This window comes from Corvus kubaryi, unplaced genomic scaffold (genome assembly GCF_017639235.1).
Source record: "Corvus kubaryi isolate FWS band 111438036 unplaced genomic scaffold, C.kubaryi_AGA036_p1.0 37387, whole genome shotgun sequence".
Classification (NCBI taxonomy): domain Eukaryota; kingdom Metazoa; phylum Chordata; class Aves; order Passeriformes; family Corvidae; genus Corvus; species Corvus kubaryi.
The window spans coordinates 2,974,513-2,994,484 of NW_024581129.1; the positions used below are offsets into that span (position 1 = coordinate 2,974,513).

The following is a 19,972-nucleotide window of genomic DNA, read 5'->3' on the forward strand; positions in this document are numbered from 1 at the left end:
AGCAGGTCATGTCCTTTATATTCAGGGCCAGTTCTCCTCCAGTAACAGCCCCTCTGTCCCTGGAGGTACCCACAGTCACTCTTATCTCCTTCAGCACTCATAATGTTGAAGGCATCCACAAAAAGCTTTTAGAGTCTGGCTATGGGACATGTCACCATCTTTGTGTTCACCTTGAAGAGGTTTTTGTTGCTTTGTTAAGGTCAGTAATTCTCTTGGCCCCCTTAACCTCTCTACCAAGGGCTGTTGCACTGCTTAACTGCCCTTCCTCACTCCTCCTCACCTTCCAGAGATCTCAGCCCAAGAAAATAAAGCACATTGGGGTACCCTGGGAGAAAGGTTCCTCCAGCTCCTGCTCTCTGAGGAAGCAAATACAAGAATTGTTTACACACTGCGCTGCTCCTGATGGTTGCTGCTCACCCCTGCAGCACAGACATCAGTTCTGGCCCCAGGAAAACCTGCTCTAAGTCTCAACTTTAGGGCAAGTCCTTTATTTTGCCAGTGTCTCTTCTTGTTGACAGCTGAGTGAGGATAAAAATTGCTTTTCCCACTCCCTTTCCATGCAGGTTTAACTCCCCAGGACCACTGCACACAGAGATGCCTCAGCCAGGGGCAGCAGCCCAGAAGCTCTGGGAGCACTTGCATCCCATTCCTGCAAAGCCAAGTGCTGTATTCCCATATTCTCTATATAATAAACAACAAAAGGCACCTGAATGAAAGAGCTAAAAAACACACACTGGAGAGGAATAACATCTTCAAAACCCACAGTCCTAAAATTCCCTCTTATGTTTAACCAGTCCAACACTCAGGGATCTGAACCTTTGCCCTTTTTAGGGAATAGTTTTATCAGACAATAAATCTGAAAAAAAAAGTTTGCAGGTACCAATACTAAGTAATAACTTCATTAGAATGTTAAAACATAGCTCCTACAGAAAAATACACACATGTGCACACCTCCACGTGCCACACATGAGAAGGTTTTTCACACAAGTCTGTTCTGTGTTAGTTCTGTTGCTTTTTATAGAACAATTAATTTTATATATAAGTAACCAGCTTTGCTTCTTGAGAAAATAGTCTGCAGAACAAAGAATATGCATTAAAATTCTATAAAATGGGAAATAAAGTATCAGTTTAATGGTCAGATTGCAGCATTTCTTTTCCTAAATACAAAGAATTTAGAACACCGAGAGGAAAGGACAAAAGGATGAAGTTAATATATCTAATATTCCTTTTCTTCAGGAGAAAAAATACTGCAGGACTAATTTTCTCAAATCCCAAAAGAGTGAAAGCTCCTTTCCCCCCCAACTCCCCTTTCTCAGCGCAATTTTTCATTCTTTTGTTAAATTAGAAAGGCTTTAATTTACTTTTTCGTTATAGTTTGACTTATAAACACGAGCAGAAGTTCCTGGGGATTACATGTTACACAGAAAGGCACACAAACCACACATGGCAACTCCAAAGTGCCCCTGCCCAGCGAGAGGGGTCAGCAGGGCAGCTGCAGGGCTTGGCCAGTGGCCCCAACAGCCACGGCCTCCTCCTGCCCAGGGCTCACTGGGCTCAGCATCCTTCAGGTGTGATTTCTCAGGCTGGGGAGCAAGTGGCACTGCCTCCTCTCAGAGCTGCCATCCTTTGTGAGCTCTGCCTGTGGGAGCCTTCCCACGCTCACCCACTCCTCCAGCCCTGCACGCTGGAGTTCTGCCCCTGCAGTGCTCTGGTTTCTGTCATTGCACCGAGTTCACAGCCCTGGTCCTGTGCAGTGGGAAAGTTTCCCCTCCTTGAGCACATTAAATTAGACCTTTTTACCCTCAAAAGTTTCTAAAGCCTTGAAACCAGGTCTGGAACTACCATGCTGCAGTTTTCTTTTTGCCGAATTATAACTGCTGGCTGTAATAGTGGGCCTGACCCTCACCATATCAAAACCCTCATTAGTTTTGTATTATACCACAAAAAACCCAGTAGGAGTAACAGCAGAAATGTGCTGATTTCTTCAGGAGCAAAGCTACCAGCTTTCTCTTGAGTTAGATTTCTGCCTACAGGTCAAACCCTCAGGATTTGTCTCGTGGGCACTTTGACCAAAGGAGAGGTCTCCAGGGTGCTGTGAGCCCTGTCCAACCTGATCCTGAGCACTGGCAGGGGTGGGGCAGCCACAGCTTCTGTGGCCTCACAGGAGGGTGGAGGAAAGTTCCCTAAGCACTTTCGCTGGCACCTATCACTGCCCACATCTGCCATCTCTAAGAGGTCCTGCACTTCACACTTTTATAAACACTGCCAAGAAAAAAACCACCTTTTTTAGCACCAGAACACTCATGCTTTCCAATATTCTTTCCCTATTTGCAAGGCAAGAGATCAATTTGTGCTTCTCCTGCCTCCATTCAGCTGCCAGAAAGGTCACCTTAGGATGAAGTGTGCCAAACAAAAGAGAATATTTTGGAGGAGAAAAGCGATGTGACTATAGAAATAGTCATGTGTGCTTGCCCTCCTTGAGCCTTTTAACTTACAAAAATCTAATTAGGGAAGACTTAATGTACAGCATGTATGAGGATGCCAAAACTTCTAACAAAATATACTCAGTACCATTTTCTTCATGCTTCATTAATAAGGAACAAAATGTCTCTAGACTTTCTGTAACATATGCACAGAGTGATTTCAAACCAGACTGAAATTCTTTTCAAATGAGGGTTATAATATACTCAAGCGATAACAATGCCTTTTTTTTTTTTTTTTTAATTGCTTTGCTTGTAAAGTTGTTTCCATGTTCTGTGAGGACAAAGTTATTTGTCATTTTTGCAAAAATATAACTTGTTACTTTGATGGTTTTTAGGACCTTTCTATTTCAGCTATGGATTCAAGGTTGAGTGTAGCCTACAGCAGAGCTGAGCTTGGGGAATCAGAGTGCAGGAGCAAGACTTGGATTTTTCTACAGGAATGATATCTTTTCATACAAATTAGAGACACTGGAAAACAAAGCTTTGATTCATCTTCTAAATCATATATAAAGCATAGGGCTTTGTGCCATCAGATCACAGGGCAGCAAAAGGGATTTCAAGCTCTTCCTCATTTGCTTATCTTGCTCAGACTGCAAACAGAAGAATTTACTCATTGGATAGATTCTGGAACAAAGAACCTCCAAGAAACAAATGTGACCTTTAAGATTTCTGCCAAGGACTGTAGCAAAAAACCCAACACTGAGTCCTGTTTTGTCTTCTGAGGCAAAAATGCCACTTTCTTCCTCAGCTCTCTGCATTGGAGGCAGGGCTGTAGCAATTTGGGCAAAAGACAAGACTGCCCTGATGCTGCTAAATGGGCAAGTGTATCTGCACTGTCAAAATTTTTCTCTTCACATCCACTTCCAGAAGGAATCAGATAGAGACAACTCCCTGTGTGATCTTTCCCTGAACAGGATCTTTCCCTGTGCAGGCAAAGGGAATCAAAGTGATCTCATGGCTATAAAATATTTGATAGTAAGACAACATGGGGGAGAATATTTGCCCAGGAGATTTAAAAAAAATATTCAACTATCTTTGACTATGTGTGTATGCTCCTACAACGAGGTGTTAAATTGCATTGTAACTATTGAGACATCAACATCTACCAACGTTTGCAATTCAAATATAAGCACAGAGTGAAACTATTTAGAGTTGTCAGGGTATGGATCTGTAAGCAGAGGTTTGTACATCATTTGATAGCTATTTGTTTCCTGTTAATGTTTATGTAATGTTATGATGTTTATGATGGCCTGACTTTCCATGTGGTGGGGATCATTTCTGATGGGTAACTGGCATCAAATCACTGTTTTGCAAATACAGAATATTTTCATATTTGGCTGGTGAAACAAAAAGATTTCCTAGTGTGAGTATGCTATTAAAATGCTAATAGACCCTATTTGAGAAAGCTTACTCAGACCTCAGCAGGAAACATATACAACATTTACAAAGATTTAGATATGTGTTTTTAACATAAAAGGGTCTCCCTTCCCATGGAACTGTAAGGACCTTTAGACAAGAGTGAGGATAAAGTGATAAGCCAGGCAGATGAAGAAGAAAGAAAAATATATGGAGGGCCAGTGAACTTAATTATGGTGAAATACAGATATAATTGTGAGCATGAGGTATGGGCAGATATTGCAATAGCGACCTTTTATATTTAATGTCCTAAACCAAAATCTAAATGTGAAGATCGCTGACTTTACTTTTTTTTTTTTTCCCTAAGTTACTTTTGGCTGTTTCTGCAGACCAGCCCTTTGAATTATTCCATGCTCAGGTGCTGGTGGGGATTTTCCCCATGACCTGCCACACTCTGATGAGAGCAGGGAAAGGCGCAAAGGGATGTGCTTGCTCTCTATTGCACTTTGAGTGATGAGTAGCACCTTCCAGACACCAGGATGTGTGTGTCAGAACTGCTGGGAGCTGTTACACAAAGCCCAGAATGTGAAAATAAAAAGGAAAATCTTGTTTTACCACTGTGTCCCTGGTGAATCGAGGAAGAGAGCTGGCACTGGCTTCAGCAGGGCTGACTGGGTTTGTTCTGTATCGAATTATTGAACTGAATCGAAGCTGCAGGGTCAAAGTAAGCAGAGAATTTGAGAAGCCTATGAAAACAGAGCCCAGATTTGCTGGAGAGCTGTAACCTTCCAGAAATGTAATTAAACAAACAGGCAAGGAGTGCTTGGGATTGAAAGCTCTGTTTAAACATCCGCTGTTGCTTTATTTGAATATCAGAGTGGAAGATAGAGTTCACATGTTAAAAAGGCCAGAAGGCTCCTTTTGTCTTCTTTTTTGTCTTTTATTTTTTTTTTATGGTCCCCCACTGAAACTGAATGTGGAGTAAACATGAAAATAATGTCTGATGGTCAGTAGGGTGACAGGATTTGAATTCTTGCATTAGGAAACAAATTCCTCATCAAAACCAAATTCTTTTAGTCTGGCTCAATGCAAATATAATACACAAACTGAACTCACTGACAAATGGCCTGGATATTCAAAGTTATCTATGTTTCAGAAACATCTAATAAGCAATTTGGATTACTTTTTTAAAGTTTTGGCTCCACTTTTACCCTGAAATGAATGTATAAATTAGTTTATGCAAATGTCATTACATTTCATTGCCATCAGCTTAACATATTTCCTCCAAATGGTTGAACTCCCTTCCATTGTAGGGAAAGCACAAGGCTTAAGACTTCTCCCAAGCACTTAAAAAAAACAATAAATGGAAGAGAAAATGAGAGATTATTTATCTCATGGATTTGTTTTGCTTTCCTAAAACAAAATAATTCTGGATTCTACTTACTGGAAATCTGCTTGGTTAAGAAATATTTAAATGAAAGCAGCACAAGACTGCTTTGTTTTGTTTTGTTGGCCTTTTGTTGTTTAGGATTTTTGGAAAGGTTTACAGTGGAACTATAAAACCAAAATGGAACAGAAGGTTAGCATTTTGCAGAATCACACAGAAGACATCCTGATTAAGAAGGTTAATCCCAAACCCAAAGTGTATCAGGAACTTTATGATGAGCAGTTGACTGCTAGAAAATGCCAGTTGCCCATTAAAATGTCTTTTTCTAGATACAGAGTGGTAATGAGCAGTTTTTACGAGAAATGTCCTCCCACATAACCACCCTCTGGAGGACTCCCAGGACTGGTGGCTGCAGACCTGGGCCCCCAGCCCCAAGCTTAGACCAAGGGGAACAAAGCATTCCAGAGACATCACCAAACATCCACACAACCCTTGGAGACACCAGGTTGCTTCTGGGAGCCCACCAAGTCAGGTGTCAGCTACTGAATTTGGAAAAGGGGGAGAGCATCTCTGTGAATCCAGAGTGGAGGTCTGGAACGGAAAAGCCTAAATCTCATTTAGTACTGGCTCAGAGCAGAGCCCCAGATGATTTCCTTGGTGCAGACCTGCAAGCCAAGCCCAGCTTGGCCACACTCACAAACTTCCCCAGCTCTTATGGTCCTGCTGAACTGGTGGCCAAGTGTCCATCCCATAATCTCCATTCCTTATCCTGAAACCATCTCCACAGGATGTTTTTTCCATCTCCATATATACTTTATTCTTCCTGCCCTTTTGGTGGGACTATTTATCTTTAGGGAGAAAGATAATAATAGGAATAATAATAATAATAATAATAATAAAAAAAAATAGTACTACTATTAGTATATTTCTCTTTTGTGGCCCCTGCAGAGACAAACATAATGGAGCCCTGATCTTGTCTGAGGCCTTCAGGCAAATGCTCCTTTAATGCCACTATCTCTTAGAAAATACACAACAAATAGACCAGAGAAAAACTAATTTTCTGCCTTCTTTCTGTTTAAATATACTGCCAATTCAACAGACAGGATCCTTTCATCATCTAAATGTCTCTCCCATGTACCTCCTTCCAGTGATTAAAGGCAGGAAAAAGCTGAAGTTGGGCAGTGGTTTCAGCAACTGCAGTTTGTGCTCTCAGTGAGCCAGTCAGTGGTTCTGGAAATCAAAGCAAATGGCTACAAAATTTTCCCAGAACCTGGAAATCACACAGTTTCCAAGATTCAGATGTGTGTGCTGCTGGCTGGCACGGTTAGCTCATACACGTGTGTGTTATGCAAAATTGGCCAGTCTGAATGACAGTAAATAGAATTATTCCCCCATTCTGCAGTATTAGTTTATCTAATAAACTGAATAACCTAGAAACATTGACTGGTAAAAGCCACACGCTGATCTCAGTAGGATCAGCAGGTTTGGTGATTTTTCTTTTAAAAGGCCCATATCATACTGCATGATGAGGGTGCACATTTCCCTTCTATCAGCATCACAGTACCTTGAATATTACAATTTTAGTTATAGCAGTACTGAACACAGAAAATATGAAGCACATCATATTAACCAGGAGGCATTCCTCTAATTCAGATATTTGTTCTATAGAGAGAATCACTTAAGAAATAGATCCAATTAACTGTGTTGCTAGGATGTCAGTACAATCTGCTACATACACCTAGCAAATGTGAGTAAGTCTCAGTTTATACCTTCTGGGCTTTTCTGGAATGTGTAGAATCACAGCAATTAATTGCTGCTGTTCAAAGAATACGTTGAAAACCTATTTTGACACATACTCTGGGTGGTTGGGAGTTAAACACACAGAAGAGAATAAGCAGTGGGTGGGAGTTTCAGATGACTGGTAAATAACAGAAGTGTAGTGATTTGCAGTCTTTTAACAATCAGAGGACAGATTATTGACTTGCATAAGAGATGCCAAGGGAAAAGGAGGAGAATGAACCTAATACTGCATGACACAATCAGTTAAGAGCTGATTTAGTAAAATAATGCTGACTTCTTGTAGATAAGCTACCCTCCTCATTGCATCCAAATGACAATTAAAAAAACCCTCTAATTCCAGTGCTGCCTTTGTGTAAATGCAACTCTTGTACATGCCTTTTTTTCCCCCTCTTTATAACACAGGCTACCAGATAAGTCAAAAAGAAGATAAGTTTCCAGTGGGATCCAGATGCTGCCTAGAAGATGTCACAATTGTGAGCAGCACACAAACAACCCATCACTGGGTGCTGCTGAGACCCAGATGGCTCTGTTATCCTTGTGTTCATCCTGAGGAAAGTCTGAGACAAACTGGCTCTTACCCCTGCTCAGAAATGTGGGAAAACAAAGTGCACAGCCTGGGTTCTCTCAATGTGATAATACCTCAGTAGCTACTCTAAATTCACTGTTTTGAAAACAGCTTGGTCTGAGCTTTGTTTTTTTTTTAATGAGTTTCCAGTTTGTAATGGTGTTACCCTTTAGAAGAGAATTTGCTTTTCTTGTCCTTTCACGCATTCCTCATTCAAGAAACACATAGTCCAAGAAAACAAATATTTAATCTCAGTCATAACTGATCCCAGTCTACCTGAATCAGTACTTCATGTGTCACCAGTAGATACAGCATGGGTCAGAGAAAAAGCCATTTGCTAACACAGTACAACTTAATCCTCATTTTATAAAGGAGTGCAGAGGCAACTTCAAACCACACCAGAAAAATTATGTACTTACAACAAGAGCTGTGTAATTTTTCTCTTGTGTTAAAACCAATTTTCATGTGGCCTGTTCTTGCTAGTAGGGTCCAGATGTCTTCAGCCCTTTCCTAAGCAGACATAAAACAAAACCACTGATTTCAGTAAATTATTTATATTTTTTCAGGCAGTTCACTGGTGACCTGCTCAGCTGTCACACCGAGTGGCCCAACAGCATCCCTCTGCCAGGCTCAAATCTCAGATCCCCTCCCCATATTCCAGGATACATGCATGCACACACATACATTCATATGGATTTATAGAGGACAATTTCAGTTAGAGCTGCAAAGAGAAGTGCTAACTTTAAACAATTACTGGTTAACATACTTTGCTCTATGTGAATTTATTACTTCTTTTTTTTAACTGCAGTTAGTATTTCAAGATGAAATCATAACAACCACTAATCACTGCCAACCAGGTTGTGGTCACAAAGGAAAATAAAAGCTTCAGAATACATATGAGCTTCTGGGCTACAATGTTTACAGAGCCTCCAGGATTTTGATCTGTGCACGTCCCTAACGTACCAAATGTTGAAAATCCAAAACAACTGCCAAAATTCACATTTGGCCCTGATTATTTCCTTGTTTATCATGGTTAGCATTCCCCGGATAAGAGATAATGTTGCAAGTTCAATAACCACAGAAAGTTGTGAAGACATACTTAAAGAGGAATATCATTATAATTTTTTAGTGTAAATCTTGGTAGATTTTAATTGAACAGTGCACAGCAATGTTCAGGTCTCCCTTGTGAAAAATTCTAGGTAACAAGATAGATGAAAAACTGGAATTTTTCTGTCAAATATGCATTTGTCTTTCATCTACTAAAACTGCTTTTTTTTATCAGCTTTTTCAGCTGCTTTTTAATGTATTGCTGTGAAACAATCCCTGAAATTCCACCAGAAGATCATTTTGCCATGGAGTCACAAAGATCTCAGTAATGGAAGTTTCTCGTCCATTTGCTCCTAAATCTAGGTTATGGATATAAAAATAGCAATTATTGTATTGCTGTTTCAAGACACAAACATGGAACTTACTGTCACGAGCCCTCATTAGGCTGAAGCTCAGCTTCTAACAGATTACTTTTTGGTTTGCTCAACAGGAATTTGCAGAGATAAGCACAAATTTTATAGTTTTTTGAGAAAAAGAACCAGCATCCTTCACCCCAGGACAGCACCACACAGCTGGGACGTAGAAGGAAATTACGAAGCAAGGACAGAGTCATAAGGGTTCATTGCAAGGTTTTTTCTCCTTTAAAACATTTTTCCCAAGTCCTTGCTAGCTCTTGGATGGATTAGATGGTTGATTGCTCTGCACAAAGAGAGCAATCTCCAGATTTGTGGAGAGCCTTATTGTTCCCCATCACTCTTGGCAGGGTGCATCTGGCACGTCTGCTCTTGGGTAGCACTCAATAAACAGGTGAACCAGGCATGTGAAAAGCTAATATTCTGCTGTTTTGACAGTATAATTGTCTCTAATAATAAAGGAAAGCAGCTGCTTCAAAGAGTCTTTCACTTAGAAATTGTTTGGATCCTTATACTTTGACTTTTATGTGGTTTATGGTTCTGTGAAATGGTAACATCTCATTTTATGAATGACAGACAGATGGAGTTTGCTGCAAGGTTTATTGATAGTAAAGCACATAATATCATTCGAGATACTTAACTGCAAGAAATACTGGAGATAACAAAATACTGCTTTCTCTCACTTTTTAAGACTCCTGTTATTTATTTTCATCAGCTCCAAGTTTTCTCTTTTTTTTCGTGAGTTTTCAGTGCTATCACCTGGTAAGTCTAAAACTTCATGATCTTTTGTCTGAGTGCACAGGGAGAGAGGAGCAGCTGTTTCACAATTAATTGAAAGCCAGCAGAGATGTTGTCCAGATTTCAGAGTAAGGTCTGTTTGCAGCAGAGCCGTGTGCCATCCATCTCTTTCTCTCCCCATCTCCCTCCCACCCCCCACATTCATCTAATCGGATTTTCATGTCCAAATCCCATTCTCTTAATCAAAAGGCAAAGAAAATCAATCTTTTGGTTTCCCAAAATTTGAGTAAAGCATTTAGTCCAAAAGCACTGAGAGACTTACTCTGAAAAGCTGTCAGACCCAGATTACTAAACTGGTTAACCCTTGTCATTAAAACCATGGTAATAATCCATGAAATCTGATGGTCTAAGGTTGCTCTTTGTTGTTTTAGGAAAGGTTTTATTTTTCCAAACCTTTGCAAAAATCCATAAAATTTATAGGGGACAAACTGATTGTTTTGGGTTTTTTTTTTTGTTTGTTTGTTTGTTTTTTTATGTTGTTTTTTGCAATATTTGTTACCAAAACATAACATTTTGGAAACAGATACTTCCAACACGTGGTGGCATTATGCAACATTTGACCTGGAAAGAAAAGCACCTGCAATGCATTTTTATGAATTGCTACATATTTACTCTGGCACACTAAATCCTGGAAAACAGAAATCCAGCTCTGCTGCCCGTCTTTCCCTGTAGAGATTTCTGTCTCAGGACACAGAGATGCTGGATGTTTCATGCATTGCTTTTTCTGGGCTGCATCCTTCCAGCAGTGCAGAGATGCTGCACCTCTGGTCCAGGACCCTCCAGAGGGATGCAGACGATGTGCACAGCTGGGCCCTGTGACCTCCAGATAGGAAAGTCTGGGATGATAATTGAAACCCCAAATCTCATCTGCCAGCCCAGCTTTCTGAGTCTGGGAGTCTGGAAGGGAGGGTCCCCAAATCCATCAGCCACAAGAAAAGACACAAATCTTCCCCTTGCCCCGTGCCTTCTGTATGCCAGGCAGGACATTCAGTGCAGAGTGTTTACCCCATAGCTGAGGTGGTTTGAGAGAATAAATTTGTAAATCAAAGCTTTGGGCTGGTGGACACACTTTTTCATGGGAATGCTTCCCTATGCCTCCTATTTGACATAACAAACAAAAGTTGGCACAGGGCAGGCCTTTAAAAAAACAGGGAGAAAATCAAGTGGCTATAAGACACAATTCATCAGGCCTGCTAAATTCTGTGATAGCTGAAAAATAGCTCAATTTCACAATTCTATTGCTGCATTAAAAATCTGCATACCCATACTATGAGCTACGTCTGTGCTGAAAAGGAAATAATGAGAGATTGTGCTATCCCCAGTGATGCTTAGTCAAAACGGTATATTGAATTTTAATATCAACGATTTCATGAGAATTATTCCACAGGAAAGTAATCAGGCATATATACCATTGCTGTTTAACTGAAATGTGTACCAGCAGCATGGAAAGTATGTTGTAATTTCCCCTTTCATTTTTATGTGGAAAGAAACAAGCTTCTTTTCTGCTCATCCAAATCTATGAATATTCAAGCTGCTTAACTGAAAGTGCATGGAAGGAACAGAGAGAAAAGAAAATTATATTGTATAGGTCTTTTAACAGGAGGGCTTGGAAGAACGCAAAGTTAATTTTTCAGCACCTTACCAGCACCTAATTTAGAGAGAAATGTTTGTCTGCAACATCAGTGCTTCTGTTCTTCTCAAAAAGGACAAAGTCAGGAGCACAAACAGTGAAAGCTACAATTTCCCTTGTCTCCTGCCATCAACACAGAGCATGAGCTCTGTCCCACGCTCTCCCATTACTGTGCAGGTAAGAATTTGAAAATTGCACAGTTCAAAGAATATAGCCATGTGGGCACAGAAACAATCCAACTCGGGGACTGCAGTTAGCTCCGGACTGCAAATCCTTATTGAAACCTCTCCACTCAGTGCTGCAGCCTTGCAACATCTCACAGCTGCTCAAACAAGGGCCTCCAGCAGAAAAGATGAAAGAAACTCCTAAAATCATACCTTTATATGGTTATCTTACAAGAGGATCCCCTTGTAATTGAGAGCCACCGGTGCTGCTGATCCTAGAACCTCTCTAGTTAGGCTCTGCTTTCCTTGGGATGTCTCTGAGTCATCCTGAGGCTCTACTGCCATCTGAGCAATGAAGAAAATAATCTCTTTGCACATATTTTTGGTTGCTTTCTGACAGTGGCTGCCCACATGGTGCCTTGCTCAGCTTTCTCACTGAAAGGATCCCCAAAAGGAAGACCCCTCCAATATTCGCTCCCTCTCAAAGGAGTGGCCACCTGACGTTCAACCTCCCCAGGGCTCAGCCCAAATCAGGGCACTGCTACACTGAACTGGGCTGGAGATCCCTTTTTGTGTTCTCCATCTAGGTCCAGCCCCAGACAACCTAACCAGGAACCTCAGAGTCATAAAAAGCACTTTTATGTTTATCTGTCTCACAAGAAAGAGTTTTTAAAGACACCACAGTGTTCCCTGCTTGTGCACTCCAGTTGTGGTGAGGTCACTGCTTACTGCCAGGACCGAGAGGAGACCTCTGGTCCTGGAGAGAAACCTCCAATGAAGACCCATCCAAGCAATTTAGAGCTCCCTGTCTCAGGTTTTTCAGTGGGTCATGGGACAGTCTGCTGGAGGAAAAGCAAAGAAAATGACCTTTAAAAAGGAAGAGAGGAAAGATGTGGATTGCTTATGTCTCATGATAGACACATAAAGTAGCTGTATCAGGTGTCAGTGTTGACTGCTGGTTGCAGTTCAACATTAAAAGATAAATTCCCAGCTGACAAAACACAACTCAATCCCCAAGCAATTGTTTCACAATAATATTTGCTGGGAAGTTGCTGCACAGCTTTGGGAACCCTGTAAAAATTCCTCCAGGGAAGAATTTCCCTCATGCTGCAGCAAAGCCAGTGTTTCTACCAGCATTTATCACACACCTAGCAGCTTTATAACCTTTTAAAATGTGCAGTAGCTGGGCTTGTGACAAACTTCCTGATCTTTTACAGGAGACACGCAATATTTCCCATCCATTATGCAAATCCAGATTTCAAAAGAGGTTCTCCAGGGACTGCCTGAATAAATCCAGCAAAGCGAGTCCTGAAGCACTTAAAGACAACAGACCAGGTCAATAAGGACAGGGTTGGCCTAATCTGTGAGGTAATTAAAAACATAAGTAGGAGATTTGAATGTTTATTTATCCAGTTATGAATTCCTCAGTGGGGAGGTGTGGGGTTGGACCTGAAGAAGGAAAAATGAGCAGAGATGCAAAATCTCTGGTGTATTTGATTGCCTCTCTGATTATTTCTATTAAATGATGGAAGACGGGTCAACAGATTGTCTTGTTGTTTTTGCCTCCTGCATGTGGAAAACCTGGGGGGCTCCTGTGCTCAGGGCAGAGCCAACACTTGTGGGAGCAGAGCTGGAACAGCTGCTGGAAATATTTAAGTTCAGAAGCGAGGGAGGCAGGACATGCAGTAACTTGCAGTACTGGAAAATGCAGCTCAGCATAAAGAGCAACAGAAATTGAAAGCCCCATCTGAACAGGAGCCAGTAGCTCATGGATCTTCCTCTTTGGCAACTCCTCTGCATACTCCAGAGTGGAAAAACATTTATTATACCACAGCAATCCACGTCTTCCAAAAGACAAAGTCTGTGCTGCTTTCCCATGCCACCGTCAGGCATCACCCCTGTCCTGCAGGCATCGCTATATCAAAAACCACGTCTTGCATTCCAGCTGCAGCTGATGGAAACACCACCCTCACATGGAACACAGCCCAGCAGCCCCTTGAGAAAGGAAAGGAGACAACTGCAGGCCTCTGCTCAATCTTCTGACTCCCACCAGGTCCTCTGCACCCCAGCCTCTCACGCTAACCCCAAGATGAAACAAGGTGATACCATCTTCCCGGTTTGTGCCAGACCCTGTGTGAGCCTTGTGGCTTTGCAGGATGAATTGAGCACTTCAGACTCTGAAGATGTGAAAACAAACCCTACTGCAAATATTATTCAGAGTTCAGTGATCCATGTTCTCCTAAGGGCAATCACCAGCTTTCTGTTCCTGCCAGCATCGCCCCTGACAATTTCTCAATAAAAATTTCCTCCAAGCAGTTGTTCAAATGGAAAAAATGCAGGTAAAATAGAAATCTTAAAAACCACCATATAGACTCTGCTGACGAACTTTATCATCTAGCCTTAAGTCACTGGAAAAGAAGTAGGAGGGGAAAAGACAAGTTCAAATGGTCTGAGTTAGGAATGGAGCTAGTTATCCATATCCTGGCTGAAATACATTCATAGGACTACCGGAGAAGATGTATTTTTAAAATGTAATATGCAAAAGCAAATGTAAAGTGTTGGTGGCTTGAAAGCATGTCTGAAGTGTGAAAGATGAAAGACTCAGAGACACTTCCATTCAGCTGTCCAACAATTTCAGGGGCTGCTGTCTACAGAATGAGCCCTGATGTAGCCAGGCATAAATGAGATTCAAAAATTGACAGCTGTGAATAAGTCTTCTCTTAAAATAAAAATACACGGGGTAACCTGCATTCAAAACTGAGCACCTCTTGCTGGCTCTCCCCTCAAAACACATCCAGTTTTATTTACACTCAGTAGGAAGATTTGTGTCAATTTCTCATTTGGCATAAGCAACATCTGCCTGGTGATAAGATGCACTGGCACTCATGATCTCAAATGTTTACATCCACAAACTGTTCTACAAGAACTTAATATATTGGCCTTATTTTTCACCAGCCTTGACCCATTTTACAGGGGCATAAATCAGAACAAATTACATTTAGGTGGCAGTAAAACCAGAGCAGTTTCAGTGGACATTAACTTTTAAGGCTTTTGCAGCTGACAATGGGGAAGAGTGCACAGGAACAGCTCTACCTCTTGGACACCTCATACAACACTCTGAAAACTGCTGCAGCTTTAAATTGCTGCACAAGCACAGAAAGAATAAATGAAATTGGAGGGAGATTTCAATTCCACATGAGCTCACTTACTGTTCCAAATGGAGTTTAAAGGTCTCTGTGTAAAAACAGACCTCACTCAAGACATTCCCCAGATGAAGACACATATTTGCAGCTTTCATTGATAAGTTGTGAGATTTTTTTGTTCTCATTTGGATGGTTTTAGAAGGTTGCCTTATTATCAGGGTTGAGCATCCCCTATCTTACAAATATGGCATTTGCTGCAGCAAAAATTTTTAATTTGCAAAAAAATTGGATTAATTCAAAAGAAATAGAGAAAAAAATAATAATGGAGTTGATGAAAACTATAAAGGAAATTATTATTAGCTGCTTCTGGGAAAAAAATGTAGTGCAATGTTATTCTGATACTTGTTTCTAGGAATCAAAAATCCTTTCAGTAAATTGTATCAACCAAGTGTCAAACTATGGATTGATTTCTCTGCCTCAGCATTCCCAGTCTTGACAATTTGCTGATGCTTTTTCACCCAGTCTTTGCTTACATTCCCAACACTACTTTTGAGGTATATTGTACAATATCTCCTGAACATACACTGATGCTGAAATTCCCACAAAGTTACAGGAGGGCCTTAGAGGATTCAGTGATGTCTGCAGTGTTCTAAAATAGACACAGCCAAAACCAATCCTTTACATGGTATTGGGACTGAAACAGATAACATAGCACATTGTGCAAATATAGAGATTAATTATTGAAAAAATTAAGTGGTTTGTCCAAGGTCACACATAAAATTGTTTGCTTGAGAGCTACTCCTACGCCTTAGGAAAAGTCCAAGGGAAGAAATCAGCCAGCGTTTATGTACCCAAAGATGTGATGAAGTGACAACTCACTATAAACCACTATTTCCCTCCATTTCCCACTTCTTCACAAACATGTGGCAGAGCAGGGCAGAGATTCGTGTGCTGGACCCTGTACACTCAGCTGCCTCCCCAGCTGCAAGGGCTGGAGAGCAGAGGGCAAAATGGGCAGAAATAGGGGGCAAAATTGTGTTTAGAGTTTTGCAAGAGGCTTGTGAACAAGGTTTAAAAGTGCCAAGAGAGAGGGTGGTGTAGCATGGGCTGAAGGAAGAGACCAGTCTGATAGAGACAATTAAAAAATCAGGGTGCAGGATTAGAGACTGAGAGGAACACGTAGAAATTCTATGATAGTAAAAGCACATACAGCATGGAGGAGGAGTAATGTTGAAGCACACAGCAATATTTCATACACTTTAGTTATTAAAAATCCTCTCTCAGAAATAACTATCTGCCTTCACAGCAACTGCTCTTCTCCAGAGAACAAATGTGGTCTATTAGTTTCCCTTTATACAGCCTGCATTGTTGCAATATTGAGCAATGTTTGAATCTAATTCTTCTGACACAGTTATGAAAAATGTAACTTTTAAACCTTAAAATATTTACACAGCTAGTGAGACTTACACAATTAGAGCCTGAATCAAATTGTCATTTGTATGTGGTATACAATGAAACATTCCTTAAATTCAATCAGTTAAAATAAAAGCAGCAATAAAGCATCACCAGACAAGAGGAACCCATTTTTGCCTGCTGTTTGTTTATTTATGTATTCATCAGCTTAATAAATTTCCACCAGCCTTGCAAGTATGCACATTTTAATGACGATTTTGGAGAAGCAAGGGATGGGATTGGGGTGAGGAGGACACAAGTTTTCTTTTCAGCCAGCAAAATGAAGTATCAACACCTGCCCTTGTAAAACGCCATTCACGAGTGGATTCTGTGCCATGAGTGAAGTTCATGAGAATTTGGGATCAGTTTTAGGAATACTATTATTTATCACTAGTAATAGTTTGCCAAACTAATTGATTTTGCTTTTCTCACTGTGATTGGTGTTTATTGCTTGTAGGAGCTCCTGTTAGACACAATCAAGCAAAGAGACTAGAGTGCCTGCCTGCACCTAATCTTGTCCAGCAATTTCTTTTCATTAGTGGGATAAAGGCACTCTGCTGCATTCAGAGCTCCACTTTGTGCTCTTGGAGTATGCAGCTTAACCCTTTTAACATGATTAAAACAAACAAAGATCAACACAGCCAGCACTTCTCAGAATTGCATAGACAAGCCTAATTGCTATTGAAACTTCATAAAGGATACAAAAAAGCTAAAACTTTTCCCCTTTTTACTTTAAGTAGGGTGGAAAAAATCTAATTGATTGTGATCAGTAAAGCCAATAGTTTGAGAAGTTGTCAGGGTTACTGGATTTATTGTCCTTTTTCAGCAGTCTTGGCCATTACTTAACTATTGGATTAATTGTATGCAGAACAAATCATCTGCCATTTCATTTTATGACTCATTAAGCAAGTATAGCAGATAACCATTACTGCTTTTTGGTGTAAGAAGATTTGAAAACTTAGGCACTGTTAATGATGCTAGAATTAGGAAAAGCAAATACCTTGCTGTGTGCAAAGGTCAGAGTAAGCACTAATGGAATGCTTATCTGTCCCAAAAGTGAAATAAATGAATTTCCTGAGCCTTGGGAGAGGTATAAAGCTGAGACAGGAGGCTGCAGGGTGAGGAAATTGCAGTTCAGTTGCAGGTGGCTCTCAGTGGCACTGTAATGTAGAGCACTGCTACCCACAGAACCCTGAATATCTGCAGGAGACTGCTCCCCTGGAAGGAGGGATCTGCCTTAGGCAGAGCTGGGGCCAGCCAGGAACATGTCTGGATTTTGGGGAGACTGAGGTATAATGAAAGAGGCTTTACAGAGGGTCACACTCGTGGCACACTTTGGAAGGACAAAAAAAGAGGGGAAGGGGCTGATCTTGCCAGCATGGGAAGAGAACAAGTCTACACTGTGATGAGTTTTCTGGAGGTGTCTCAAGCTCTTTCACTCTCAGCCTGTGCTCTCCCCCAAAGCCCATCACCATCTGTAAAATCTCCTGAGGTACAACACCTCCCTCTGCTCCTCTAACAGGGAGAGCTTTGCAATCTGCTTATGAAGCATCCCATAGGATGTGCTGCTCACACACTGCAGTGCCTCCTGCAGCTCCAGAGGGAAACGGGGGAAAAAAGCAGAGCATGCAGTGAAAAAAGTGGGAAATGATTGTTTGTTTACTAATAAAACTCTTGTTTCTTTGCAAGCAGAGTATGAATTTGTGCACTTTCAGGTGCAGAACACAAGACTAATTAAACTAAATTGCAGATGTGTCATCTCTCTGTTCGGGATTTCTCTCTCTTTTTTTTTTTTAACCCTGGAGATTAAGTGCTTATACTGTTCTTTTTCAGGAAACTAATAATAAGAAGAACAGCAGTAATCTCTCACCAGTGCCATTAAAAGTATCTTTTATTTTAATACTCATCCCATATATTTGTTGCAATCTGACCTTTAAAGCTGTGAATAACGTCAATCAAAGCACAGTCATTTATCCTCAACATTTTAATTACTGCTCTCAATAGTGATCCCATTTTACCCATTTTCTACACTTATTGTATTAAAAATATAAAATTTACTTCCCCTCTCATTCTTAAAATATTAAAAGCATGGGAAGCTAAATCCTGGTGAAACCTGCTGTCAGAGATCAAATGTTTTTAGGAGATGGAAAGAGACAAGCAAGAGATGTGAGAAGTCAGCACAAAGCCCTTTAAGTCTTGCTGGGTTAGGAAAAGTCTGTGCACGTGGGGTGATTTCCCCCAGGTTGAAATCTGGAAAAGGGGAGGGGACACCTAAAGCGTTCACTAAGAAAAATCAAGGTGTGCCTGTGGAACCTGCAATAGACGGCCTGTGGCAAGGAAACCCACATTACAAAGGCATCACAAATTGCCAGGAGAATGGAAGGGACTCTTTTGGGTTGGGAATAGGAAGGACAAATGCAGAAACTGGCACTCAGTTCCTCGGTGACTGGGTTGCTGCCCCACCTCTCTGCTAACTGAGAGACCCACAGCATCGGAGCAGGAGGGGAGTTAAAAACACTGTGATCCTCTTCTTTTAAACGACTCTCAGTTCTTATCTCCTCCCTGCCTGGAGTTGTCACTTCTGATGGAAAATCCTGGTGATCAAACAGCAGGGAGGCATCGGGCTCGTGTGGCACCAAGGTAACCCCAGGACTGAACAGATGAAGTCTTTGAAATGACTTACTGGCAGTGGTTACAGCATGTTCTAAGCACTTGCATGATGTTTGTGAGTCGTTTGGCTTAATCCTCTCCCTGATGAATGAGTTTTCATAGATCCAGGACAAACTCCTCATTTTTCTTTTCCTTTTAATAGAACTCCACCGTGCAGCTCCTCTAGAGCTGGCACCTTGTAGGGCTGTTTTGTCATTACCCAAGTTGCTGCAATGTTCTCCTTTGAGTGAATGCTAAATTTTGTTCCCCCCTCCAATTTGCTTTTCTCCCATCATTCCATGTAACTGCATTAGAAAGGAAAGATGTCTCAGATGTTTAGCAAGAGAAAGGTTTGCTTTGATGTACTTAGGAATAGAAACATTTCCTTGTCCTGCCAGCTTTCTTCACTTAAAACTACAAGAAAGCAAATAACTGCGGACAGTCTGACAGTCTCAGAGCAAGTTGTCCCCACAGAACAGCAGTCCAAACCTTTACAGCTTCATCAGCTACTGCTCACAAAATGCAACTGAAAAAATCCCCAATATTGCTATTATTACTATTAATTTAATATTATATGTATATTTGTCCATAAAATGCATTTCTCTGCCTTAATACCACAGACTCATTCATCACATCAGAGCTTCTCACCCTTCCTTTGTTTGATACTGTCCAAGGAGCACCATGGAGAGCACTATTATTTCCTCTGATAACTTTTTTTATTTCCCCTTTCCTATTTCACCTCATTTAACATACTAAGTACATGCTAGGAGTGCAAAAAGAATTGCCATACATTACCATCTGAATGCAATGAGAACCCATTTTATGCTGCCTTAACTTTGGATTTCTAGTGCTTTGAATGCAACTGGGGTAAGCATTTTGCTTAACAATGGGGTGCTATTATTAAGAAAATAGCAGTTAATGGCCATATCTTCCTGCTCTAAGAACTCTCAGCTGCATTGAAACATGAGGCAAATCCACTATTTTGCTGTTCTAAATGAAAGCACCACTATAGGTGAGATGTTTAGATTCTGCTGCCAAGCACTTTCCTTTGAGCAAAATTTAAGCTCCTCTAGTAATTTAACTGA

General features: G+C 40.9%; 1 long non-coding RNA gene across 1 annotated transcript in view; it reads right to left on the bottom strand.

The window, feature by feature from the left end:
• LOC121668980 overlaps positions 1–19,972 on the bottom strand; it is a 150,472-nt gene that overhangs the window by 67,141 nt on the left and 63,359 nt on the right. The window contains exon 3 of the long non-coding RNA XR_006017583.1: positions 8,011–8,101. This is a non-coding gene — a long non-coding RNA (uncharacterized LOC121668980). The remainder of the gene's footprint in view (positions 1–8,010; positions 8,102–19,972) is intronic.